Source organism: Carya illinoinensis, chromosome 9, assembly GCF_018687715.1.
Source record: "Carya illinoinensis cultivar Pawnee chromosome 9, C.illinoinensisPawnee_v1, whole genome shotgun sequence".
NCBI classification, from domain to species: domain Eukaryota; kingdom Viridiplantae; phylum Streptophyta; class Magnoliopsida; order Fagales; family Juglandaceae; genus Carya; species Carya illinoinensis.
The window spans coordinates 23,122,391-23,150,114 of NC_056760.1; the positions used below are offsets into that span (position 1 = coordinate 23,122,391).

At 39.2% G+C, this 27,724-nt stretch overlaps 1 pseudogene; it reads left to right on the forward strand.

Annotated features, from left to right (window-relative positions):
• Positions 1-1,945: 1,945 nt before the first annotated feature.
• On the forward strand, positions 1,946-21,413 carry LOC122276935 (annotated as a pseudogene).
• The last annotated feature ends 6,311 nt before the right edge of the window (positions 21,414-27,724 follow it).

The following is a 27,724-nucleotide window of genomic DNA, read 5'->3' on the forward strand; positions in this document are numbered from 1 at the left end:
ACAAAAACAACCACGAGCACGGCATGAGCTCTAGCGGCACATCCTCCACAGACAATCGGCATCACGAGGCCCCAAGAGACGAGCACCCAGCTTGCGTACGGACCACAACAACCTCCTCAGCGCAGGCCGGCCGTATGACCACCGGACATAACATCGCCCGCCGCTCTCAGCTCTTTGCCTCAGATTGAGCCCCCACAAAAACTCATAACCAGACCGTGGACTTCAAAAGAAACAAACAGAACAACCAAAAACAAACAAGAACCACGGCGGCAAATGCCGTGCAAAGCACAGACACAAAAACCAACACCAAAAAAGAGAAAACAAAAACACCCACACCGGCGACACCAACCAACAATGGCAGAGATCATGCAAAGAGAAAACCGAACGCCGAACAAAAGGACAGAAAAATAGAGCACAAACAATCGGCAAACAGAGGCCGAGCACGACTCAAAAACTAACTCTAGGAGGAACACCGCCGTTTGGAAACTGAAGAACTGGAGACTGAGGATCCGAAGAAGCCGAGAAACTCATCTGCGGGTGGTCCCTTGGAGGCGAGTGACAGCCACACGCCGCAGAGAGCCGAGACTTCAACCCGCTCGTGCTGGCAACGCCCCTCTCCGATAGGCACCATGCTTGGTGGGCTTGTAGATCGGCACCTGGCCAACACCTTGGAGGGGTGCGTGTTGACGGTCGGCAGCTGGACAGACCGGAGCGGCATCCTCCCTTATTGACTTGAAGAAACCTAAAGAGAAAAAAGAAAAGACAACAAACGGAGAAAAAAAAAGAGGGGGGGGGGGGGGGAGGGGAGCGGGAGACGAAGCTCCCACCCCCCTCGTCGAGCGCCTCTAGGTTGGGGGGATTAGAGAGGTTTCAGAGAGAAGGGGTTCCTGTGTATGGGAGTTTGCGGTTCATACGCTTTTAAATTAGTGGGTCTAAGCACAAGGAAAATCCAAACATTCTATCGATGGGAACGTTTTCGTGGCATTAAAACCACATAGAAAATTTCTATTAGAAATCGTCTAGTCTATGCCTGTTATATAAAGCCACGTACAAATTTCACGTTAGCGGACAATGATACCCTTCCGACCAATTAACAATCAGTTTACAATTAAGATAATAAAATTATTTTAAAATTGATAAAGTTATGAATTTATAATTAATAAAAATGTTTTTTATTAATTAATTTTAAATATTTTGTTAACATTTTTTATTATTAAGAAAAAATTAAAAATATATATATACAAATTTATGAGTAGTTACTTTTGTTAATCACAAGTATTTATATATAATATTATATATATATATATATAAGCAAGTTATTTTTTATTAATTACTCCTCACAAGTATTTTTGAGGATATTAGATATTTAAAAAAAAACAAGTTTATTTGTCTATATTATATTATATAGATAATAACTTATATATAGTATATAATATATAATATAGTATATATATAATATAAATGACTATATTATATATTATATATTATAGTTATTATATATATATAATATTAATATAGTATATATTATAGTTATATTATAACTATATATACTATATATTATAGTATATATACTACTCTTAGTACATATTATATATAGTAAACTGTCACTAATTGTATTCTGTGATGCACATTACGTGACGACCATGTACAACCGTCACCTAAAATATTTCATGACGTTTTGGTCATTTCTTGTGACAGTTTCCTTTGCCACTAAATCTAAATTTTGTTGTAGTAGATGAAAAACCAAGTGCCGACGGGAACCCTCCTCGAAACTGCTTAGAATGCGTCCTCTAGCTGCTTAAGTTTTGATGATGACATGATCATATATGGCGCGCGTCCTATAAATAGGATCAAACGTTAATTCCTTGTACCAACTGCAAACTTGGTAAATTCAAGAATCAATATCTTTGATCGATCTCTTGCTGATATTACTCATTAATTCTCCATGGCATTGTCGATTAGCAACACGAAACACTTTAGCCTGGCCTCTTTATCCAGTTCCAACAAGCAGAACTGGAACATTGCCCAAGATCACGCATTGGCTTCTTCCTCCTCGCAATATGCAGACAACTATAGAAATAAAGACGATAATACAGTAATTAGTACTTTTGTTTATAATTTAGAACCTTATGTTTTTTCCAATTTCTAAACGTCATTCTCTTCATTTGCAGAGTTATTTTGGTGTCCAACATGCAAAGAAATTAGAAGTATGCAGGAATGTACTGAGGAATGTTGTTGCAGAAGAAGAGGAATTAGATCCCTTCGAAGGTTTAAGTATGATTGATGCAGTACAATGCCTGAACATTGATTATCACTTCCAGGAAGAGATTGAAGCAATTTTACGGAGGCAATATGTAAAATACATTACTCATGGTGAGTACGGTCATCATGATGAGCTTAACGTGGTTGCACTGCGCTTTCGACTATTGAGACAACAAGGTTACTATGTGGCTCGCTCCCAGTAAGTATTCATGCTTTATTGAATCCGATCGAGCTCTGGTCACAGTTTTATGGGTTTCTTTTGTATATATAAGAATGGAAGACATGTGGTGATCATGCATATATTTTTTGGACCAGATGTATTTAACAAATTCAAGGACGAGGGGGCCAGGAAGTTTAACAAAGAACTGAGTGAAGACATTGAAGGATTGATGGCTTTATATGAAGCTTCACAACTGAATATAGAAGGCGAAGATGTACTTGATGAAGCTGGAAAATTTGGTGAGTAGCTTCTGAATGCATGGGAGAAAGATCGTGATAACATCAATCATGCCAGAGTTGTTCAAAATACTTTGGGACATCCTTATCACAAAAGCTTGGCAAGTTTCATGGCCAAATAGTTTTTTGATAATTCCCAAGGGGGATGGTTGAATGATTTACTACAACTAGCAAAAATGGATTTCAATATGACCCAATCTATGCACCAAAAGGAAATTGCTCAAATTTCGAAGTAGGTTTTACATATAATAACTTGACTATATATATATATGTTCATTTATTATACCTTTACAAACATTAATATCATAGTCTCCCTCTAATGTTAATCTTTGCATCTTAGATGGTGGGGAGATCTTGGTTTGGCTAAGGAGCTAAAGTTTGCAAGGAACCAACCATTAAAATCGGACATTTGTTCCATGGTCTGTCTCGTAGATCCAGACTTGTCGGACGAAAGGGTTGAGCTCACAAAACCCATTTCTCTTATCTACATCATAGACGACATTTTTGATGTGCATGGGACGTGATTGAGCTGAAATATTGCATATTTTAGCTATTTAAAACCAATGTATTTTAAATTCATCATGACATTATTATTGGTTTTAAATGGAAAGATGGTTAAAATGAATAAATCAAAGTTGTGATTTTAATTGATTAAAAGCATGAATTTATGTTTGAATTCTACCAACTATTGATTACTGTGCATTCTAGTCCATAATTTTTCTTGCTTTCCATTATCATTTGTGTTTGTACCATTGTTCTCCTTGTTCTTCATGTTCATAAGGTTTCTTGAGCTATCTTTCCATCTTCAAAAGATAGAAGCACTTCTTGCCAACCCATAACCATAGGGCATCCTCGACATTAAATTCTTGGCTACAAATTTTGTCTTATTTCTTTTTATTTTCTCCCCAAAACAAGTTCAGATTCATCCAGCACCGTTCCAACTTCCACCAACAAGAACAGTTCAACATGCTCTTGTTTGCCGGTTTCCTCAAAACTTGGGAGCATCATCACTCACGAATGGAAGGGAAACAACTCGTACAAACACAGCACTTGCAGAAAAATCACATGTGCAGCAGCTACTACAGCAAAAGAAAGAAGATCATTCGGACAGCACTCACACATGCATGCACACATGTACACATCAGTAAGCAAACATGCAACAAACCAGCACATGTAGATCACTCGGGCAGCACGTTACAGCAACTCACGGCCAGCCACTCACACCATACAGCAAACCAGTTCACACATGCATGACAGCAACCACTCATTCGGATCACACCAAGCAGCAGAAAGCATTCGGACAGCACTAATGCACAATACAGATGCAACACATGCAGAAAAGTGCAAAACACATGCAGACCAGCAGAGCATTCGGACTTAAACATGCAACCAACTCACACGGACACCATGCATGGGACCAACTTACACATGCAGACCAGCAAATCACTCGGATGCACACATGCAGGAACACAGCATGTTGCAGACGTTGTACAGCAGCAAAACAAACTCATTCGGACCACATGGACAGCAGCTAGACATGCAGGAGATCAGTTATGTGCTGCTGGAAGCTTTTGGCATGTGAAGCTGAGAGATGGAAGCACGTTGAAGATAGCAGAATGCTAGAATTCACATGCAAGCATGCAGCAACAAACCCACCTAGACAGCACACAAACGGAAAGCACATGGCAAAGTGGTCTACCATATTGTCTACAAACTTAAATTTAAACTTGTTATTTTATTTTTCTCTACCATATTGTCTCTGGTTACTCATCTCATTTGCATCAACCACTCATTTCTACCATATTAGATTGATGTTTCATGTCATAGGTGAGAGACACTTCAAATAGGTTGCTTAGAGTCACATTGAGTGTTGAGAGTAGTATACACAGCTTGGAGATAGATAGCTCGTCTGTCTTTTCTTTGAGTGAGCCAGGTGACGAAATTGAAATTGAATCAGAAAACATGGCTGCACCTGCACCACGCACTCTTAAGGACTATTTGCAACCCACTCGTACCACTACACCTTCATGCATTGTTTTACCAGAAAATGCACCTAATTTCTCTATCAAGCATGGCATGATGTCAGTGATACCTCAGTTCCACGGGATGGATTCTGAGAGTCCTTACCAGCACTTGACAGATTTTGAGTTGGCTTGTGCTACTTTTATCACTAGGGCTGTTACTGATGAATTCATTAGACTTCGTTTATTTCCTTTCTCTTTAACGGATAAAGCGAAGATTTGGTTTAACTCTTTGAGACCTAATTCCATTTCTAGTTGGTCTGACATGCAGCGTGAATTCTTACAGAAATTTTTTCCTTTTCAGAGAACTCAGTTTTTGCAAGAGCAAATCAGCCAGTTCAATCAGAGACCTGATGAGACCTTTCAGGCCAGTTGGAAAAAATTTAAGGATTTGGTGAATATTTGTCCACATCATGGTTTTGAATCTTGGAGGCTGGTGAGCTATTTTTACACTGGTCTCACTCTGGAATGCAAGCAGTTTGTTCAGACAATGTGCAATGGGGAGTTCTTCAGCAAGGAACCTGATGAAGCATTATCATTTTTTGACTACCTTGCTGAGAGCGCACAACAGTGGAACACTCGTACTAATCGAGTTCCATTAGCAGCACAGCCACTGAGGGCTATTTCTGGAGGGGGCAGATATGAGCTTAAAGAAGACATTGATGTTCAAGCCCGAATAGCTGCATTGACTAGAAGACTAGAAGTCATGGAAATAGAAAAAGTGAAGGCTGTGAAAGTAGTAGAGGCATGTTCTATATGTGCGGATTCAAAACATAAGACCCAAGACTGCCCAATTATGCCAGTATTTCAAGAAGGTGGGTCTGAGCCAATGCAATCAGCTAACTGGGTTAATAGAGCACAAAATCAGCCTTTCTCCAACACATATAATCCGGGGTGGAGGAATCACCCAAATTTCTCATGGAGAAATTATCAGCCTGGTCGGTCCCCACCACCTCAGCAGTAGCTATTTAATCAAAGTGCTCCTCAGCACCAGTATCCGCCATATCAGAATCCTCAGAGCTATCCTTATGTAGCTCCTCCTGGATTTCAGCCTCATGTAGCTGCACAAAGTTCTCAGCCTTCATCATCTGCAAAGAAGACTCTAGATGACAGTATGGCTCAGATGGCCAATACACTTCAGCAATTCATGCAGATTCAGGCCACCACAAATAATCAGAACACTCAGGCCATAAATGAGTTGCGTGGCACTATTAATAAGATGAGTACAACCTTGAGCACCCTAGAGAAAGGGAAATTTCCAGCACAGCCTCAACCTAATCCTCAAGTATACAGACAACAACAACATCAAGTGCATAATGTCTCAAGAGACGTTATTGAGACAACAAAAGTTGTTCTTACTTTGAGAAGTGGGAAGGAAGTTCCCCGACCTGAGATGACCATTGACACAGAGGTAGTTGCTCCAACGCCTAAAGATGCAGCAAAGACGGATGAAGTTGAAAAAGAACCAGAGGTAGTAAGACCAGAACTGAAGAAGCCTATGAGTGCAGATGCTGAAACTAGTAAGGGATACCAACCTGTGGTTCCCTATCCTTAGAGATTGGCAGCTGGCCAAAAGAACAAGTATCACACGGAGATTCAAGAGATTTTCAAGCAAGTGAAGATCAATGTTCTACTCTTGGATGCCATACAACAAGTGCCTTTATATGCAAAGTTTTTGAAGGACTTGTGCACGGTGAAGAGGAAGCTGAATGTGAAGAAGAAAGCTTTCCTAACGGAGCAAGTTAGTGCATTGATATTGAGCGAGACTCCTCAGAAGTTTGGAGATCCCGGCTCTCCCAACATTTCCATTATGATTGGTGAATCACGCATTGGGAGAGCTTTACTTGATTTGGGGAGTAGTGTGAACTTGCTACCGTTCTCAGTATATGAGCAGTTGGGATTGGGTGAGCTAAAAAAGACCTCCATCATGCTACAGTTGGCTGACAGATCAGTTAAGGTACCAAGGGGTATTGTAGAGGACGTGTTGGTCCAGGTGGACAAATTCTACTACCCAGTGGATTTTGTGGTTCTTGACATGCAGCAGCCGATCTCCACTATTTACCAAGCTCCTGTCATCCTAGGAAGACCATTTCTAGTTACATCAAATGCATTGATCAATTGCAGAAATGGAGTTTTGAAGCTTACCTTTGGGAACATGGCACTGGAGTTGAACGTTTTCAACGCTTGCAAGATGCCAGCACATTTTGATGACACAAGCGATTTGAATGCTGTGGAGAGTTTGACACCAACAGATTTTATTTGCTCAACTTCTCCCTTCTCTGATGATGATTATATTTTTCAGACACCTGAATTTTTCACTTGATGAGAAAATTGATCATATCAATGAAGATGACTTTGATTTTTTTGATTGTTTTGCAGATTCTTCATTACCACTTGAAGTACAGTTTGCGGGAGCAAGATGGAAACCCCAGTTTGAAGCCCTACCACCACCAGACATGCTTAAATCTTCAAAGGAAGAAGTTCCCCAGTTGGAGCTGAAATCGCTTCCTCAAGATTTAAAGTATGTGTTCCTTGGTCCTGAAGAAGGCACTTTTCCGGTGGTGATTTCCTCAAAGCTAAATCAGAATGATGAAGCCCAGTTGATTGAAGTATTAAGGAAGCATCGAGGCGCAATTGGTTGGACAATAGCTGACATCAAAGGCATTGATGCCGCTGTATGTACCCACAGAATCCATCTTGAAGACGATGCTAGACCGATTCGTGATGCTCAACACAGGCTCAATCCTACCATGAAGGAAGTTGTGAAAGAGGAGGTGCTTAAGCTACTCGCAGTGGGTATCATTTATCCCATCTCAAACAGTAAGTGGGTAAGTCCAACTCAAGTGGTACCAAAGAAATCTGGTTTGACTATCATAAAAAATGATAAAAATGAGTTGATTCCAACTAGAATGGCTACTGGCTGGAGAATGTGCATTGACTATAGAAAACTTAACTCAGCCAGTAGGAAGGATCGTTTTCCTTTACCATTCTTGGATCAAATTTTGGAAATAGTAGCTGGTAATGCATATTATTGTTTCTTGGATGGCTATTCTGGTTATTATCAAATTGCTGTAGCACCCGAGGATCAGGAGAAAACCACTTTCACCTGTCCTTTTGGCACTTTTGCTTTTACTAGAATGCCTTTTGGTTTGTGTAATGCTCCAGCTACTTTTCAGAAATGCATGATGAGTATTTTTTCTGATATGATTGATGACATTTGTGAAATATTCATGGATGATTTCTCTGTTTTTGGAAAATCCTTTGAGAGTTGTTTGCATAATTTGGCACGTATTCTCCAGAGATGTAAGGAAAAAAATCTTTTACTTAATTGGGAGAAATGCCAATTTATGGTTACTCAGGGCATTGTATTGGGGCATATTGTTTCTTCTGAGGGTATAAAGGTTGACAAGGCAAAGATTGAATTAATATCTAAACTTCCTATCCCTAGGACAGTTAGGATATTCGTTCTTTTCTTGGTCATGCTGGCTTTTATAGGCGGTTTATTCAAGGGTTTAGTTCTATTGCAAAACCTTTGTGCACTCTTTTACAAAATGATATTGAATTTGTTTGGACTGATGAGTGCCAAAAAGCTTTTGATACCTTGAAAAACTCGCTTACCACTGCCCCTATTGTGAAACTCCCGCAGTGGGACCTTCCCTTTGAGATTATGATAGATGCTAGTGACTATGCCTTAGGAGCTGTTTTGGGGCAGCGAGTGGATAACAGACCTTTTGTGATTTATTATGCCAGTAGAACTTTGAATGATGCCCAGAAAAATTATACCACTATTGAAAAAGAATTGCTTGCAGTGGTTTTTGCACTTGATAAATTCCGGGCTTATATTCTTGGTTCTCCTGTTACTATTTTCACTGACCACTCTGCTCTTACGTGTTTGTTGGCTAAAAAAGATGCAAAACCACGCTTGATTCGCTAGATTTTATTACTTCAAGAGTTCAACATCAACATTAAGGACAAGAAAGGAGTTGAAAACGTGGTAGCTGACCACCTCTCTAGATTGTCATCATCTCCTTCTTCACATGTCAGCCTCCCTCTTGATGATAGTTTCCCGGATGAGCAGCTGTTTGTGGTTGATAGAGCTCCCTGGTATGCTGACATAGTCAATTATCTGGTGACTGAGCGAATGCCTTCTGAATGGTCAACCCAAGATAAGCGTCGGTTTCTATCTGAGGTAAAACATTTCTACTTTGATGACCCTTATCTTTTCAAATATTGTTCGGACCAATTGATTCGGAGATGCATTCCTGATTATGAGTTTTCTTCAGTATTGAGATTTTGTCATATGGGTGCATGTGGTGGTCATTTTTCAGCAAATAAAACAGTGGCAAAAATTTTGCAAAGCGGTTTTTATTGGCCTTCCATGTTTAAAGACGCTTACAATTTTTGTAAAGCATGTGAATCTTGTCAAAAGTTGGGAGCCATTAGCAAAAGAAACATGATGCCCCTTTCCCCCATTCTTACTTTAGAAATCTTTGATTGTTGGGGAATAGACTTCATGGGACCTTTTCCGGTTTCCTTTGGAAACACATATATTTTATTGGCTGTGGACTACGTTTCAAAGTGGGTTGAGGCCATTGCTTGCAAAACCAATGACCATCATGTTGTACTAAAATTTTTACAATCTTTGTTTGCTCGATTTGGCATGCCCAAGGTTATCATTAGTGACGGGGGTTCTCATTTTTGCAATAAACCATTTTCTACACTTGTGAAGAAATATGGTATCACACACAGAGTTTCTACCCCTTATCACCCTCAAACAAATGGGCAAACTGAATTGGCAAACAGAGAAATAAAAATCATTCTGGAGAAAACAGTAAATCCTAATAGGAAAGATTGGTCGATTAAGCTTATTGATGCTTTGTGGGCTTATAGGACAGCTTTTAAAACAAATCTAGGGATGTCTCCCTATCGATTACTTTATGGTAAAGCTTGTCATTTACCTGTTGACATTCAGCATCGAGCTCTTTGAGTCATAAAACATGTTAACATGTCACTTGATGAAGCTTCAGGGTTGAGAAAATTGCAGATCAATGAATTGGATGAAGCTCGTCGGAATGCTTATGACAACGTGCAACTGGCAAAGGAACGCATGAAAATTCTGCATGATCAGAAAATTCATCCAAAGCATTTCACACTTGGCCCGGAAGTTCTTCTTTACAACTCTCACTTGTATATTTTTCCTGGAAAGTTGAAATCCCGATGGAGTGGGTCGTACATTATAAAGGCCGTTCATCCTCATGGCGCGGTAGACATTGTCAATCCGAAGAATAGTAATAGCTTTACTGTCAACGGACAACGTCTAAAGTCATTTTTGAAGGTCTTTAATCCACATGAAGAGATCTTGCTTGTGCAAGACCCTAGGGAAGTGTTTTGATTTGCTTCTCCTTCTTTACAGTTTTCTTTACTTGCTCTGTTTCTATTTGTTCTTTTGCTTTGATTTTATATTTCATGTTGTTTGTTTGTTTTGCTTCTTTTTTTTTTCTCTGTGCTCTTTGTTTTCTTTCGTTCGATTCATTGAGGACTATGTCTCTCACTAGTTGGGGGGTAGCATGTGTGCACATAAAAAAAAAAAAAAACCCAAAGTTTGAAATTTGAGATTTGTGAAAATTGAGCATCTTGGTGGAGTAGTTGAGCGGGATCATTTGTGAAGATTTATTTTCAAGCTTAAACATAGAGCATGATTTTTGATGCATCATATTTTGTTGATATGTGGCTTGAAACACCGGGATGTTATGCTTATTGAGATGAAACTTGATAAAATTTTTGTAGAACGAAAGGCAAATTTTGAAGGACATTTTGCACATGCTTACGCTTGTAGTGTTTCTTATTTACCATTCATTGATTTAACACTGGAGAAGTAAACTGCAGGACTACCGAGCCATGCCAAAAAGAAAAAGAAAAAAAAAAGAAATTGAAAAGACTAAAAAAAAAAAACAGAGAGAGAGAGAGAAAAGGAATAAAGGCAACTTAGTGAACTTTCCTAAGTAAAAAGGGTTAGAAACAGTTACCCAAGACTTTGGGGGTTGAGTGTCCAACCTTTAAAAACAAAGCTGGCGTAAAAACTGCTAGTCCCTTAGGCTTTGAGGTAGTTAGAATCAGCAATGATTAATCTTAAGGTTGAAAAATCCTATGACAAATCATGGCTAGTAATAAGAAACGCACAGCCAGTTTAGCTCCACACACACATTTGAATTCCGAGAAATTTGCCTCAATTCTACGTGAAAGATTGTTGAGATAGTCTTGGTGGGTATAACCCTTGGGGGTTGAGTAGTAACATGTCACTTTTGTGAGAATTCAGAATTGTATTTGATTGTTTTTGTTTGAATTTCGATCTTTATGCAATATTCATCTCAATTAATTTTCACTATTTTGCTCAAGGATTAGCAAAATGCTAGTTGAGGGGTGTGATTGAGTTGAAATATTGCATATTTTAGCTATTTAAAACCAATATATTTTAAATTCATCATGACATTATTATTGATTTTAAATGGAAAGATGGTTAAAATGAATAAATCAAAGTTGTGATTTTAATTGATTAAAAGCATGAATTTCTACTTGAATTCTACCAACTATTGATTACGGTGCATTCTAGTCCATAATTTTTCTTGCTTTCCATTATCATTTGTGTTTGTACCATTGTTATCCTTGTTCTTCACGTTCATAAGGTTTCTTGCGCTATCTTTCCATCTTCAAAAGATAGAAGCACTTCTTGCCAACCCATAACCATAAGGCATCCTCGGCATTAAATTCTTGGCTACAAATTTTGTCTTATTTCTTTTTATTTTCTCCCCAAAACAAGATCAGATTCATCCAGCACCGTTCCAACTTCCACCAACAAGAACAGTTCAACATGCTCTTGTTTGCCGGTTTCCTCAAAACTTGGGAGCATCATCACTCACGAATGGAAGGGAAACAACTCATACAAACACAGCACTTGCAGAAAAATCACATGTGCAGTAGCTACTACAACAAAAGAAAGAAGATCATTCGGACAGCACTCACACATGCATGCACACATGTACACATCAGTAAGCAAACATGCAACAAACCAGCACATGCAGATCACTCGGGCAGCACGTTACAGCAACTCATAGCTAGCCACTCACACCATACAGCAGACCAATTCACACATGCATGACAGCAACCACTCATTCGGATCACACCAAGCAGCAGAAAGCATTCGGACAGCACTCATGCACAATACACATGCAACACATGCAGAAAAGTGCAAAACACATGCAGACCAGCAGACCATTCGGACTCAAACATGCAACCAACTCACACGAACACCATGCATGGGACCAACTTACACATGCAGACCAGCAAATCATTCGGATGCACACATGCAGGAACACAGCACGTTGCAGACGTTGTACAGCAGCAAAACAAACTCATTCGGACCATATGGACAACAGCTGGACGTGCAGGAAATCAGTTATGTGCTGTTGGAAGCTTTTGGCATGTGAAGCTGAGAGATGGAAGCACGTTGAAGATAGCAGAATGCTGGAATTCACATGCAAACATGCAGCAACAAACCCACCTAGACAGCACACAAACGGAAAGCACATGGCAAAGTGGTCTATGGAAGCATCAACCTGAACGTGCAGCAGCAGAGTTTTATTTCTTTTTCTTTTTCCATGTGGACGGGAAGCACCAACCTAGACGTGCAGCAGCAGCAGAGTTAGTTTTTCTTTCTTTTTCGTTCTGTTAGCTGGAGCAGCTGGAGATCAGCTATTTATTTAGCTGGTAGCAGCACAGCAGAGGGAGTTGGGAATTATTTTCTTTTCATTTAGAAGCTAGCGGCAGTAGCAGAACGTAGCTTAAGCTTGGAGTTATTAGTTTGTTCTTTCATTTTTGCTTTCTTTTGTTTAAGCTGGAAAACAACAGAGTGTGTTCGGCAGGTTTTTAACTTAAACCGAGTGGTGTTCGGCAGTTTGTTTTAACTTAAACATAGTGTTGTGTTCGGTAGTTTTTGTTTAACTTAAACATAGTGTTGTGTTCGGCAGTTTTTGTTTTTGGCTACAATGCTTTGTTGTTTTATAATTTTTATTAAGTGTATTAAGAATTGTTTTAGAATTTTATTTTATTAAGTGTAATACCTTAATTTCTTTCAAGTGTGCTAGTTGGTTTCATGCAACAATAGAATTGTTTTAGAAGTTTTAATCAAGTATGCTAGTTTGTTTCATGAAACAAAGGAATTGTTTTAGAAGTTTTTAATTAAGTGTGCTAGTTTAATTTATTGCAAGAAGGGTTTGGTAGAGAACTTTTGTTTTTGTTTTAGTTGGTTAATTTATTTGTTGTTTACTTATTTCATGTTATTTATTTTTATTGTTTCATTAAGCTTTCATTTTAATAGTGATTACAATTGCTATGGTTTAATTTGAGAATTTGTGATGAACCCTAGAATATTGATTTTGAGGCTTTTCAATTTTCAGTACATGCTTTGTCAATTACTTTCTAATTTAGTTTAATTCTTAATTTAGTTTTATTAATTTCTGAGTTTAATCTATTAGTCCTTTACATTCCAATCCAACAATCAAAATCTAAAAACATGAATCTAGTCCATGACTAGTAACCTCTTCCATCCATTGCACATATCATCCTCTTGTTTTCTCTTTGTGAAGTTTTTCACATTTTTCAACGAGTTTAATTTTAAGTAACTTTTCCTGAGAAGACGATCTAGGAATTTATTCCTAATTATTACACGACATCCTCCTGCACTTGGGATAACATTAGTGCTACTCATTTTTGAGTGAGTCAGGACGCTTGAGGAGCTCACTCTTTTTACTGAAGTCATCAACAAGTACGCATCTGTTTCACAGAAGAGCTAGCCTTCATCTTGAACATTGTCATCCTCAGTTATAATTATTTGTGTGGCACATTAGTTTCTTTCATTAATCAATTAAATGAAAATCACTTAAAATGTGCCACATAGAAAGTATGATTGAGAATTATATAAAATAAAAAATGAAAAAGAAAATTACTTTTTACAGAACTAATGTTCCATTTCCTTATAACCATTATTCATTACATAATAAATTGTTGCACACAGATGGGATTTTGGTGCCCTCGATCAGTTACCCGAATACATGAAAATATGCTTCAAGGCTCCCTATGATATCACCAAGGAAATTAGCAAAAGATATATCAAAAGCATGGCTCGAACCCGCTAAACTCTCTAAGAAAATCGGTAAATGTCCATGAATCATGACAATACTTGCTAATTCCCACATATTCCATCTATACATTCACATCATCTTGGTGAAAAATATAAAAATGACAGCTCCATATATAATCTTTGCAGTGGGCGAGTTTGTGCAATGCTTTTCTAGTTGAGGCACGATGGTTTGCTTCAGGGCAATTACCAAGGTCGAAAGACTATTTGGAGAATGCAATTGTAAGCTCAGGAGTACACGTGGTACTAGGTCACACTTTCTTTCTTTTAGGTTGACGACTAACTGAGGAAACGGGAAATCTTAGAGAACGTGCCAGACATTATATCTTCTCCTGCCACGATTCTTCGGCTTTGGGATGATTTTGGAAGTGCCATGATACAATATTTGTTTACTACATGAACTTCACCTTTTTTTTTTTCCCGATAGAAAGGAGCCTTTCATTCAATAGATATTAGCATTACAATTGTCTCTCCTTTCATTCAATAGATATTAGCATTACAATTGTCTCTCCGCCCATAGGGCTGGAGCAATTACATCAGGGACAGACCCCCACCAAAGACTAATATCATTAACATGCCAAGCATGCCTTGCAAGTTTATGTGCTACCTCATTACAAGTTCTCATAGTATATCTAACCTCACACACTTGGAAGCAGTTCATAAGCTCCTTAATATCCTTAATTACATTACCAACTGAGTCATCGATGGTTCTGTGTTTTGCAATTCTTGTACTAAGGTTAAGGCATCACTTTCTATGATAAGATGTTGAATACCCAAATGAAGCGTTAGCTATAGGCTCCTGAAAATTGCAAGCATTTCAATGCTTGTTGTATCCCTAACTGCTGGTTCCTTCTTACTGGCTGCCATAAGAACTTCTCCTTTACTGTCTCTTAGGATAGCCCCAATTCCTGCACTTTGTTGGTTCTAGAAAATAGCCCCATCAACATTTAATTTGAAAGTTCATGGCTGGGGGGGCTCCCATCTGCAGTGTTGTCTCACCATTTTCAAGGGTTGGCCACAAGTTGTTTTATAAACATGCTGGACAGCCAGAGTGTGGGCTATAGCTTGGTCAACATGGATGTTTTTGTCTTCAAAGGTTGCTTGGTTGCGCCTATACCAGCAGCTCCATGAGATCAGAAAGAATAGCTCCAGGTGGTCTTTCTGTTTTAAACCACTCATGTATCCAGCAAGGTCACCATACAATTTTGGCAGGCTAGATGAGAAGATGATAGGCAAGTGTGTTTCCCAAGCTTTCCTTACTGAAGGGCAGAAGCATAATGCATGAGCTACATCTTCTATCTCTCTGTTGTATAGCTTGCAAGTTTCATCATTTAGTACTTTTCTTTACACCAGATTGAGCTTAGTTGGCAGGCTTTCTTTACAAGCTTTCCATGCAAATATCTTAATCTTGGCTGGTAGTTTCAAGTTCCATAGATCCTTCCATAGTTTCTTTAGTCCCATGTTTCTCGAGCCCTCACCTTCCATCCTGTTCTGTTTAGCCTCTTTGAATAGCCGATAGGCACTCTTAACTGTAAACTTTCCATGTGGCTCAGGGTCCCAGATAATCGTGTCTTCATAGGTGCTGTTACGTAGGACTATTTTTAGAACTGCAATTGCTGCTTGGGCAGGCAGCAAAGTCCTAACCTTCTCCACATCCTAGCATTTAGTTTGTGGGTCTATTAGGCTATCAACTGTGGCATTTTGGCCATATGCTGCTGTAGTTTTGTCACTTCTGTTTAGGGGATCCAATTGTCTCCCCACACTTTAACACTCTGTCCTGACCCCACTCTCCACTTGCATCCCCACTCCAAGAGTTTCTTTGTCTCCCAAATCCCCTTCCATGCAAAGCTAGGATTAAAGCCTAACTTAGCCTCTAAGAATTGTTCCTTTGGGAAATACCTTGCTTTGAATACCTTATGAATCAGTGTATCTAGTTCTTGCATGATTCTCCAACCTTGTTTTGCTAAGAGAGCATCATTGAAAGTTCTAAGATCTTTGAATCCCAACCCTCCTACTTGTTTGTGTGTGCAAAGCTTGGTCCAGCTGACCCAGTGGATTTTATGTTCCTCTTGTTTCTGTCCACACCAAAACCGTGCCATCATCTACTCCAACTCATGACATAGGCTTCCTGGGAGTTTAAAGCAGCTCATGGTATAGGTTGGGATGGAGAGGGTCACTGCTTTTATGAGAATTTCCTTACCCCCTTGAGATACCATAGTCTCTTTCCAACTGTTCAATTTGATCCATACCTTATGTTTGATATCTGAGAAGGCTCTTGTTTTTTATCTACTCACTAGTGGGGGTAGTCCTAGGTACTTATATTGCTGGAAGTGTTGTACCCCCCATAAGTCTATCAATTCTTTCTACTGGGCTGAGTCTACATTCTTATTGAAAATCATTGATGTTTTGTCCTTGTTTACTTTCTGCCCTGAGGCCTCTTCATATTGGCCAAAAAGTTGCTGAATATGACTATTTTCTACCCAGTTAGCTTTACAAAATAGGATGCTATCATCTGCAAACAGCAGGTGTGAAATTCTTGGTGCCCCTCTATAGATTCTGATGCCAGGTAGCTTTCTCAGTTCTTCTGCTTGTTTCAGTAAACTCATGAGGCCTTCAGTGCCCAAGAGGAATAGGTAGGGAGACAAAGGGTCTCCTTGCCTTATACCTCGAGAAGGATGGATGGGGCCTTTTGGTTCTCCATTGATGAGTACTGAAAAAGACAGTCTTGACACACATCATAACCAGTTGAGTTCATCGAGGGTGGAAACCCATTCTATTCATCACAGCCTCCATGTAGTCTCATTCTAGCCTATCATAGGCCTTGCTAATGTCTAATTTGATAGACATATACCCATCTTTTCCTTTCCTTCTGTTTCTTAGCTAATGGATCATCTCATATGCCACCATCACATTGTCACTAATCAACCTTCCTAGGACAAAAGCACTCTGTGATCTTGATATGACATCATTCAGTATTTGTTTGAGCCTATTTTCCAAGACCTTTGAGATTAATTTGTAGACCACATCACACAGACTAATTGGCCTAAATTCAGTAATCTTGTCATGCCTTTTTTTCTTTGGAATCAAGGTGATAAACGTATGGTTAATGGTAGGTGGGAGGGTGCCACTTTGTAGAGCCTGCATCACAGCATCAGTTGTAGCAATGCCAACTATATGCCAATACTTTTGGTAAAACAATAGGGAGAGGCCATCGGGCCCAAGAGCTTTGGTTGGGTGCATCTGGTCAAGAGCAGCCTTGACTTCTTCTCTCTTGAACTCTCTCAATAGGTCCTGGTTCATGTCTTCAGTTATTTTGCCCTCCATGTCTTTTAAGAAATCCAAGTTGACATTCTGATTAGTGGCTTTAAACAGGTTCTGAAAGTACTCCATGATTATTTTATCTCTCCCTTCATCAACTTGCCATTCACCTGCCTCGTCTTTTAGTCCTTTAATCCACTTCTTTGCCCTTCTCTGAGAAGCCTTCTGATGGAAATATTTGGTGTTCTAGTCTCCCACTTGTAGCCATAGTGACTTAGCTCTTTGGCACCATAGGATCTCTTCCCTTTCCAGCCACACTTGCAGTTGATTTCTTGCCTCTTAGTGGAGTTCCATCTGAGAATGATAGGGGTCCCTCTCCTGAACCTGTTGCAAGTGGTCTCTACATTGTTGAATTTTCTTCTGCACATCGCCAAACTTGGTCTTGTTCCATTGTGACAATATCTGGGAACAGGCTCCAATCCTTGTCTTGATGTTGTTCATATGGATACCATCGGTTCTCTCATTCCACGAGTCTTCCACAATGTTTTCACAATCCCCTTCCTCAGTCCACATAGCTTCAAATCTAAAGATCTTGATTCTTTTGGGGCCTTTTTCTCTCCTTGAATACAGAAGTATTGGAAGGTGGTCAAAGAAGGTTGCACTGCCATGAACCACTCGAAATCCTGGGAACCAATCAATCCACCTCTGATTAGCCAGATATTTATCCAGCCTTTCACTAACTATATGTTGGGCATCCTTGTTATTACACCAGGTGAATGAGGGTCCCATGAAGCCCAGATCAACTAAGGAGCAGTCATCTAGCAGCTGTCTAAAGGCTCCCATTTGTCTTTCAGGTTTGTTCCTACCCCCTCTCTTTTCCTGCCAACATAAAACCTCATTAAAGTCACCACACACCAGCCATGGGACAGGTTCTGTGCCCCTCAAGGATCGAATTGTACTCCAAGTCTCTTGTCTTGATTCTGTTTCAGGATGGCCATATACACCAGTAAACTGCCACTGCCTATCATTTTCTGCACTATGTATCATAGCATCAATATGGTTCCTTGAGTAGCTTTGCACACTCAAATTTGTCTCCTTTTGCCACATGAGTGCCAATCCCCCACTTCTCCCTTCACTGCTCACAGCAAAGCATCATTCATAGCCCAATTGTCTTCTCACATACTCCATTTTACTCACATGTAACTTAGTTTCCTGCAAGAACAGGATCATGGGAACTTCCTTCCTGACCAGGTCACGAAGTGCACGAACTCCCCGTGGGTTCCCAAGCCCACGACAGTTCCAACTAATGCAAATCATTGTGTTGGGCAAGGCTGATCACCAGCCATTGCCCCTTCAGTCAAGTCCTCATCTATTAACATCATGCTAGTTTTAAGCTTTTTTCTTGTTGACATGTTATGCACTCCCTTTCTCTTCATTTGGTTAGTAGCTTGTTTATTAAAGCCATCTGTATCCTACCTTTCCTTTTGCAGATTAGAGGAGTTGTCATGATCAATACGTTTTCTTCTCTTCCATATTTTCCCCTGACTTGGTCCATTGGCCATTGTTTCAACATTCATTTCTATCTCATTTAGGACACTCCTCTCATTATTAGACATTTCCTGAGGTCTACAGCTTTGGGTTGGGATTTTGTGTACTGTTTTAGGCACGTGATTTTCTTTTTGCCCCAAATTATTTTCTTGTTTTCTGCCGCCAACTTTTCCTTCCCCCTGGATGTCAGTATCCCCCAGCGTATGGCCTCCTGCTTTATTCCCATGCTTTATATTAACAGACCCCTTTTCTTGGAAAAGACTTCAAAACAAAGTATGGGGGAAGTACCTAGTGGTGGACTTGGAGAGTCCAGTCTTGTCAACAGTGGCAAACCTCCATGTGGGTAGGAGTCCTGCGTATCTCTAGCCACGTCAGAGTTGGTTGACTTCTTCTCTTGTGGTAGGTGGGCTTGTTCCACGTCATCATCTCCCTCCCTTGGTTCTGAAGCTCGAGCTGGTACAGTGCCTTTCCCACCTTGCTCTCCCTGTGTCTCTTTGGCAAAACTCTTCTGGTATGAAGCACGTAACCTTGCTCCATACTGAGGCTCCTCTCTACCATGCATGGAGCTCGGTTTCATAGGCCTATCACACCCTAAGGGGCCATGCTTGACAATCCCACAGCTGAAATAGAATGATGGAAGTCTTTCATAACGAAATGCTATCCATACTCGATTCCCATTAAAGCAACTCATTGCACCTCTCATCAGGGGCTTTGTAATATTGATGACTATTTTGACTTTTAGATAAGGCCCCTACCCAATCCCTTCCTCATCGACATCAATTTCTAGGACCTCCCCCGCCAACTCTCCTATATTTTTTCCCACTTTCTTGGTCATACCCCCAAGGGGTATGTTGTGAAGTTGAACCCAGATTGGTTCCTTGTCAAAGCTCATATCCTTAGGAGCAACTAATCCATTATAATCCTCTAGACAAATCAGGTTACGATCAAACATCCAAGGTCTACCCTATTTGATCTTTGTCATATCACTTGCTTTTTGGAATTCTAACAAGAAAAGGTGTGTACCTGCTCTTTTGAACTGGACCCCTCCTCGCAATCTCCATATTCTAGTCATGGTAGCTTTGAAGGCTTCACTGTTGACAACCTTCTCTGCCACAATGAGTCCCAACATGCAGAGGTTGCCTCGTCGAAATGCTATCTCTTCAGTGGACAACTCAAAGTGGACTTCCGCTTGTTCAGCCTCAGTCAATTTGAGCTTGTCCCATTTCTCCAAGATGGTGTCAGCCATTTTCTACCTCTAGCATGTAGCTAAGTTTATGGCTCAGAAGACTACTTGCTCTTTCCTTTAATCTCTCTACTTGGACCACCCTTATGATAGAAACTCTATAGGACTCAAGACAGTTCTATACTACAGATAACCAACCTCACTCCTTCAATCCGAAAACCAGGAGACTATCCTTGCCCAAAGCAAGAGTTTCCTTCACCTCTATCGCCTCAGAGAGAGAAGATTGTGAACTTCACCTTTCTGAATACTCATGTTTCGGTAATTTCAAGTTTACTATTATGTGTTTTTATTTTTTTTAAATAAACCACATGGCACCAATGAGAGAAAGTTAGGGGTATAATTAAGGCGGCATAGTAACATTTATATATATATATATATGTATATATATATCCATTAATCGGCTATTAAATATTTAGAATGAATGAATGGGCAGGAGGTGGGGTATTGGAGGTATCCTGTGTACTGGCAAGTGGTCATGTACATAGGGACACCAATTGCTGGTTTTAGATTTGGGTCCACTACTATATATTTTTTGCTATCGCAATGATAGGGTGATTTTAGAGCAGAGAAAGAGACATATGAGGGCTTCAAGTGGATGTGATCCATCTGTTTTGATTCCTTTATAATATCTTTCTCTCTCAAAAGTACCCTAAAATATCAAAGGGGCAAATTGGTGCTTGGCTAGTGGCCATTATGATATCCATGCCCATTGAAGATGGAAAAAAGACAAATGGGGAAAAGGAAAGAAATAATTATATTTATATACAACTTGCATGTGCATACACTTATGGAAAAAGATAAGACTTGTGCATTACAGTACTCATCCTTAGCCTTTGTTTGAAATACCTATAAATGAAACTTCTATACACATAGACACACACTCACACATGCACATTTATATGTATATTTAATTATAAGGATGACTATGGATGACAATTATGTATAATAGAAGTTACAAAATCAGTTCTTGTACATATATTGTCACTGTGGCTAACGATATTATCTGATATTTGATTGAGCACATAATCAATATTGATGCAATTGCAGAGACATTTATTTTTCAAATTAAGATGAACTCTTCTTATGCATGTAACTTAAATCTAGAGTAATTTCATCACACATATGGTTCATGCAATTGCAGGATGAGAGTCAAGATGGCCGTGATGGATCATACATAGAGTACTACATGAAGGAACACCAAGATTGTTCAATCAAAGAGGCACGGGAGAAAGTTGTGAATATGATTTCAGACGCATGGAAACGCCTAAACAAAGAGTGTCTCTCTCCAAATCCATTTCCGACATCGTTCACTAAGGCATCTCTTAATATTGCAAGAATGGTTCTGTTGCTATATAATTATGATGAAAATCATGGTCTTCCAAGCCTAGAGGAGCATGTGAAATTGGTGCTTTATGAAAGTGTATTTGTGTAGAACAGCCTTTTGAAATATCCGAGCTTGATCGTTTTCATAATGTTTACAACTTTTGTTTTGGACACTAATGCAAGCTTGTGTGCACCAAAGAGTGCCCCCATCTATGAAAATTAATAGTGCTATATATATATGAGCTTGATACTCAAAAATAAATGAAGACTTTCTTCTAATAGATGTTCGAATACTTGGAGTACTTTCTGGGACACAACAACCAACTTAATTAGCAAGGAAAACTTGTGTATGATGCAGTTATAAACTATCTATACACAACATAAGAACAACGTTGTTTTTTTAACCTTAGAAGGATTTGAATGCACTTTATTTTGAACTTCGTGAACTAAAAATGTATCTCGTATATAGTGTCCACTTGAGGGATTCTTAATGCCCACATAGGCCTCAAGAACTTCTTGAGTCTCTTTTTCTTCAAAAAATAATAGAAGCATATCCGTTATGGGATTATTTACATAAATAAGAACTTAGGGAAATTATTTTGAACCATGTAAAATATACAAAAGCACACACTAGAGTGAAATTAATAGTGAAATAAATTGTATGAAATCCCGCCAATGCAATTAAGTAGTACTGTGCATTAAGTCTAGTCTTTAAGGAGTATTACTCAAGTCTCCTTTCTATCTCACCTAGATAATAGAGGTGGAAGTTATCAATCACCGGTGGTATCTGGTAGAGAAATGTGAGGTTGAAGAGTGATTTTACTAGAAAGAATGGAGAAGTTACGAGAGTTGTGGGGAAAATTTAAACTGAGTGAGGAGGAGGATGAGACTATTGCATTGGAGGAGGAGAATAACATTAAAGTTGAACGTAAGGGTGAAAGGTGTTTGACTGGAAAAATTTGGATTGAAAGAATGTTGGGGAAGAAAATTGTCAAAACAACAATGGCCAAGATTTGGAGGTTGAGTAAGCCAGCAAGTTTTCAAGAGGTTGGAGTGAATATGTTTGTTATCACGTTTGCAACTCATGCTAACAAGAATCGGATAATGGAGAGATGGCCTTGGCTGTTTGATTAACACATGTTTGTGATTACTCAGTTTGATAGTTTGACTCAACCCAGTGAGATGAGTTTTGATGAGGCAGCATTCTAGGTGCAATTTCATGATCTACCACTAATGGGCATGAATTGGGATTGTGGTGTGAAGATGGGAGTTCAATGGGAGTGGTGGAGGACATGGAGGTTGAGGAAGATGATGTAGGTTAGGGATGCTTTCTGTGAGTCAGAATAGAATTGAACTTGTATAAGCCTCTTGCAAGGGGGAAAACTATTACATTGCATGGACAAAAATACTGAATCCCAGTTTAGTATGAGATGATTCCACATTTTTGCTTTCAGTGTGGAAAGATTTTACATGTTCATGGTGTGTGTTCTGAAGCTGCTTAATCCTCCAACATTCCTCATCAGTTTGGTACGTGGTTACGCGTGGGTTCTAATTGTAGAAGAGTGCATAAACAACAAATTGAAGGTGCAGCCATGGCAAAAAACCAACGTAGAAGTGTTGTTACGGAGGTTAGCTCAACGATCAAAGTTGTTCTTCTGGCGAGAGTTTCCAATTCTAAGTTAAACGTTGAAAATGGGAGTTGCAGTAAATCAGGAGAAATTAATGGGATAAAGGATGTGCTTGTAGTGGAAGTGATGGAGGATGTCAAGAGGGAAGTTATGGGTGGGGAGGGGATTTTGGCAAAGGGAGAAGGAAAGAATCTTGAGGATCACAATTTGAGTGCAACGGTTATGATGCCAAAGGTGGATGGTCTGGGAGTTACAAATGTAATGGTTGGCACCACAAATCCTATTATGGAATTTGCAACGCATTTGGTAGTTGACTATGAGGAGCTGGGCCAACAACACCATGGGCCTGACCTAGGTGTTTCAAGCCTATCCCACAATGAAGAGGCCCATCAACCCAACTCAAGCTCACTACATGGAAACCATGCACGTTCCTGGAAGAAGAGAGCTCGACTTGCTGGTATGCCTACTGAGTCTATTCTTATTTCAACTAATAGGAAGAGAGAGTTTGTTGAGAATGGTTGTGGGATCACTAGGAGTCGTACTCTGAAGAAACCAAAGATTAGTAATTCTACTCAAATTGTTTTGAATGGGAGGGATGAGCAAGGCAGAAAATCATCTATGAAGAGATCGACAGTGGCTATGCAACAGCCCTGCCCGGAGCCATGATTCTTCTTAGTTAGAATTCCCGGGGGCTTGGGAACCCATGGGGATTTTGTGTCCTTCATGACTTGGTCAGAAGGGAAGTTCCCAAAGTCTTATTTCTGTAAGAAATGAGGCTTGTTGGTAAGATTATGGAAAAACAAAAAATGAAATTGGGTTTTGAAAATGGTTTGGCTGTGAGTTGTCAGAGTAGGAGTGTGGGTTTAGCTTTGTTTTGGAAGGAGGGAGTGAAGCTGACCATTATAAATTTCTTAAAGTCACATATCCATGCACAAATTTAGGTTGAGGAGGAGACTGGACCTTGGTTCTTTACTGGGGTTTATGGGAAACCATATGCTACTAAGAGATATGAAACATGGGACCTTATTAGATCATTGGAGGTGACTCAGAATCAAGCATGGTTGTTGATGGGGGATTTTAATGAGATTCTTGGCAATAGTGAAAATTTTTCTTTTTTTTTTTTTTGGTGGGTGGTGGGGGGGGGGGGGGGGGGAGGTGCACAACCAAGGCTAGAAAGACAACTACTAACTTTTAGAGCAGTGGGGAATGATTGTGCTTTAAAAGACTTAGGTTACATAGGGAATCAATTCACTTGGTGCAACAACAGAGAGCTTGATCAATGTATTTATGAAAGATTGGATAGGGGCCTTGCAAACTTGAAGTGGTGTTCTTTATATCCCAATGCTCGAATAAAGCATGGTTCTCTTGCCTATTCAGACCATCTCCATATTATGCTGAAGTTGGCTACTGAAATGTACCAAAGGAGAGGGCAGAAACCTTTTAGGTTCGAGGCTATATGGGTGGAAGCACCAAATTATAAAAGGGTTATTGAGGAGGCTCGGAAGGGTGTAGTAGGTGGGCCTAAATTGCATACTGTAATAAAGAAGATTGAGAGATATTGGAAAAAGCTATTAGTTTGGAATATGAATCACTTTGGTCAGGTAAGGAAGGGCATTGAGCAGGCAAGGCAAAGACTGAATTTATTGCAAAATCAAGACCCTTTATTCCAAAATAGAGTAGATTATAAAGAGGCAAGAGCAAATATGCAGAAATGGCTTGAGAGGGAGGAGATTATGTGGAGACAACGATCCAAGGCTCTATGGTTGAAGGAAGGGGATACTAATGCTAGATTCTTTTACCACACAGCTACAAAAAGAAAGAAAAAGAACACTGTTAATATCCTCAAAGATGGAAATGGGATATGGCAGCTGAACGAGGATAGAGACACACTTATCTTAGAGTATTTCAGTACTCTCTTTAAAGCTTCAACAGAGTCTAGTCAAATAGATTTTTTGGAGGAGAGATAGAGGGTGGAGTGGATGCAGATATGAATGAGGCCTTATTGAAGAATTTTAGTGCAGAAGAAGTTAATCAGGCTCTCAAGCAGATGAACCCAACAAAAGCACTAGGGCTTGATGGAATGGCTCCCATTTTCTTCCAAAACTTTTAGCCTGTGATTGGTTAAGATTTAACAGCTACTGTGCTAAGGGCTCTGAATAGGGATATACTTCCTACTATAGTAAATCGCACCTACATCACTCTAATTCCCAAGAAGGCAAAGTCTGAGTTGATATCTGAGTTTAGGCCAATTAGCCTCTGCAATGTAGTATGTAAGTTGATATAAAAAAAATCTTGGCTAATAGACTTAAAATGGTGGTACGTACCAAAGTTCATTCTAATTCTCAAAGCGCATTTGTGCCTGATAGATTGATAATAGATAATGTGTTGGTAGCATATGAGCTTGTGCATTTCCTAAGGAAAAAAAAAGAGGTGGAAAGAAGGGATTTATGTCTTTGAAACTTGATACGAGTAAGGCATACAATAGAGTGGAATGGGGTTTCTTAGAGGTAGTAATGAAAAAGTTGGGATTTCATGAAAAATGGATCAATCTAGTAATGATGTGTGTGAGATCAGTGTCTTTTTCCATCTGGATGAATGGTGAGCCTAAGGGTACAATCTATCCTACCAGTGGTTTGAGGCAAAGGGATCCTATCTCCTCTTACTTGTTCCTGTTAAGCACTGAAGGCTTAGATTCCTTACTGAAGAAGGCAGGGCAGTCTAAACAAGTGGATGGTATACAAATTTGCAAAGAGGCGCCAAAGATAAACCATCTTTTATTTTCAGATGATAGTGTGCTCTTTTGTAGGGCTAATTTACAGAAAACTCTCAATATTCAACACTTGCTCGAGATCTATGAGAGAGCATCTGGATAGAAAGTGAATAGAGCAAAGACATTGATGGTTTTCAGAAAGAATGTCCCTATCAGTCAGCAAGAAGAGATTATGACATTTTTAGGGGTTGAACATCATCATCAATATGAGAGATTATGACATTTTGGCCTTCCTTCTATTATTGGTAGAAATAAGAAGAGAGAATTTTCATATTTGAAACAGAAGGCATGGAACAAGCTAGCTAGATGGAAGGAAAAACTACTTTCCCAAGGTGGAAAATAGGTGTTAATTAAGGCAGTTGCACTTGCCATTCCCACGTGCACAATGAGTTGCTTCAAGCTACCATCAAATTTTTGTAAGGAAATTGAAAACATGATGGCCAAATTCTAGTGGGGTCAAAAGTAGGATGAAAATAAAGTAAGGTTGGTTAGTTGGAGACAAATGTGTGAAGCTAAGGGTAATGGAGGAATGGGTTTTAAAGAGTTACAAATTTCAATGAAGCTCTACTTGCTAAACAAGGTTGGAGGATCATGACTGAAGAAGACTCTTTGTTGCATAGAGTGTTCAAAGCTCGATATTTTCCTCAGACCAGATTCTGTGATGCAAAGCTTGGCTCTTCACCTTCATATTTATGGGGAGTGATATGGAAGGCTAAAAAGAACCTTCTGAATGGGTGTAGGTGGAGAGTGGGAGATGGAAAAGCTATTAATATATGGTCAGACTATTGGCTTCCAGGTCATAAGTTGATTCAGAACACATATCAGAGAGATGAATCTATTTTTTCAAGAGTTGATTGCCTCATTGATGAAGATACCAGATGATGGCATGTGGAAAGAGTTAGAAATGCCACAGGTGGAGTTATCCTTGCTACTAGTAAGAAGGAAAATGTAGTAAATCATCCTTTGGAGGTGGAGATGTAGGCTATTTTGCATGGTCTACAAATTTTCATTCCTCTGGCATCAATGAGTTGATAATTGAGAGTGATTCACTACTGATGGTGAATGAAATTAAGGCAGAAACTGATTCAAGGTCCTCATGGGGTAATATAGTATCTGAAATCAAGACTATGATGAGGATGATTCCAAGATGTTCAATTCAACATAGAGGAAGATCGACTAATGAAGCAGCTCATACTTTAGCAAAATTTGCTTGGCATTTAGAAGAGACTTGATAGTTTGGTGGGATTTTTTCCCAGATTGTATTTCCCAAATTATTTGGTTTGATTCTTTAATGTAAGTGGAGTTGAATTAGGAATTAATGAAAGTGTTTCTTTTTCATAAAAAAAAAATAGTGAAATAAATTGTAATTAATGGTATCTTAAAATATGTCGTGAGATGACAGGTTATTTTGAGCCCAATATTGGAGCTAATTTTTCATTTCTCATTTTGCTCCCTCTCTAAGCTAATTGTGTTTGGTTATAATAAGCATTTTGGGTTGTGTTAAGCAAGGCTCAAAGTCCATTGATGGACTTTGGTTGACCAAAATTTGGAGCCCATTGGGTAAATGTTTTAAGTGGTCCGAGATGGCAATGTATACTTAGACTGTAAATTAGCCACAAGTTTGAAAAATACCTCATGTTGCACATGTTTAAATGGTAAGTTGCACTGGATGAAATACTAGGCAATCACCATTTATTCTTTCAGGATCATATTTCTTAATCCTTGAGAAGTAGAACCTTTACATCCAAAGCCATGATTGTAATGGTGTTTTATTCTTTCTAGGGTTTCTTTATCTTACAAGAGAGAGTTGACAAGAAAATCTCATGTGGTGTATCAAGGATGAAGTATCCTAATTTTATATAATGACATCCAAATAGTCTCAATTAATAATTGCATTGGGTTTTAGGGTCAATGAGATCAATAGGCTCAAATTTTGTAAAATGATCACATACCATAGAGTGATTGTTTTTGGCTCTTTTTGCTGTGGAATGTATTAAAAGAGTTTTGTTTTCCTCTAAATCT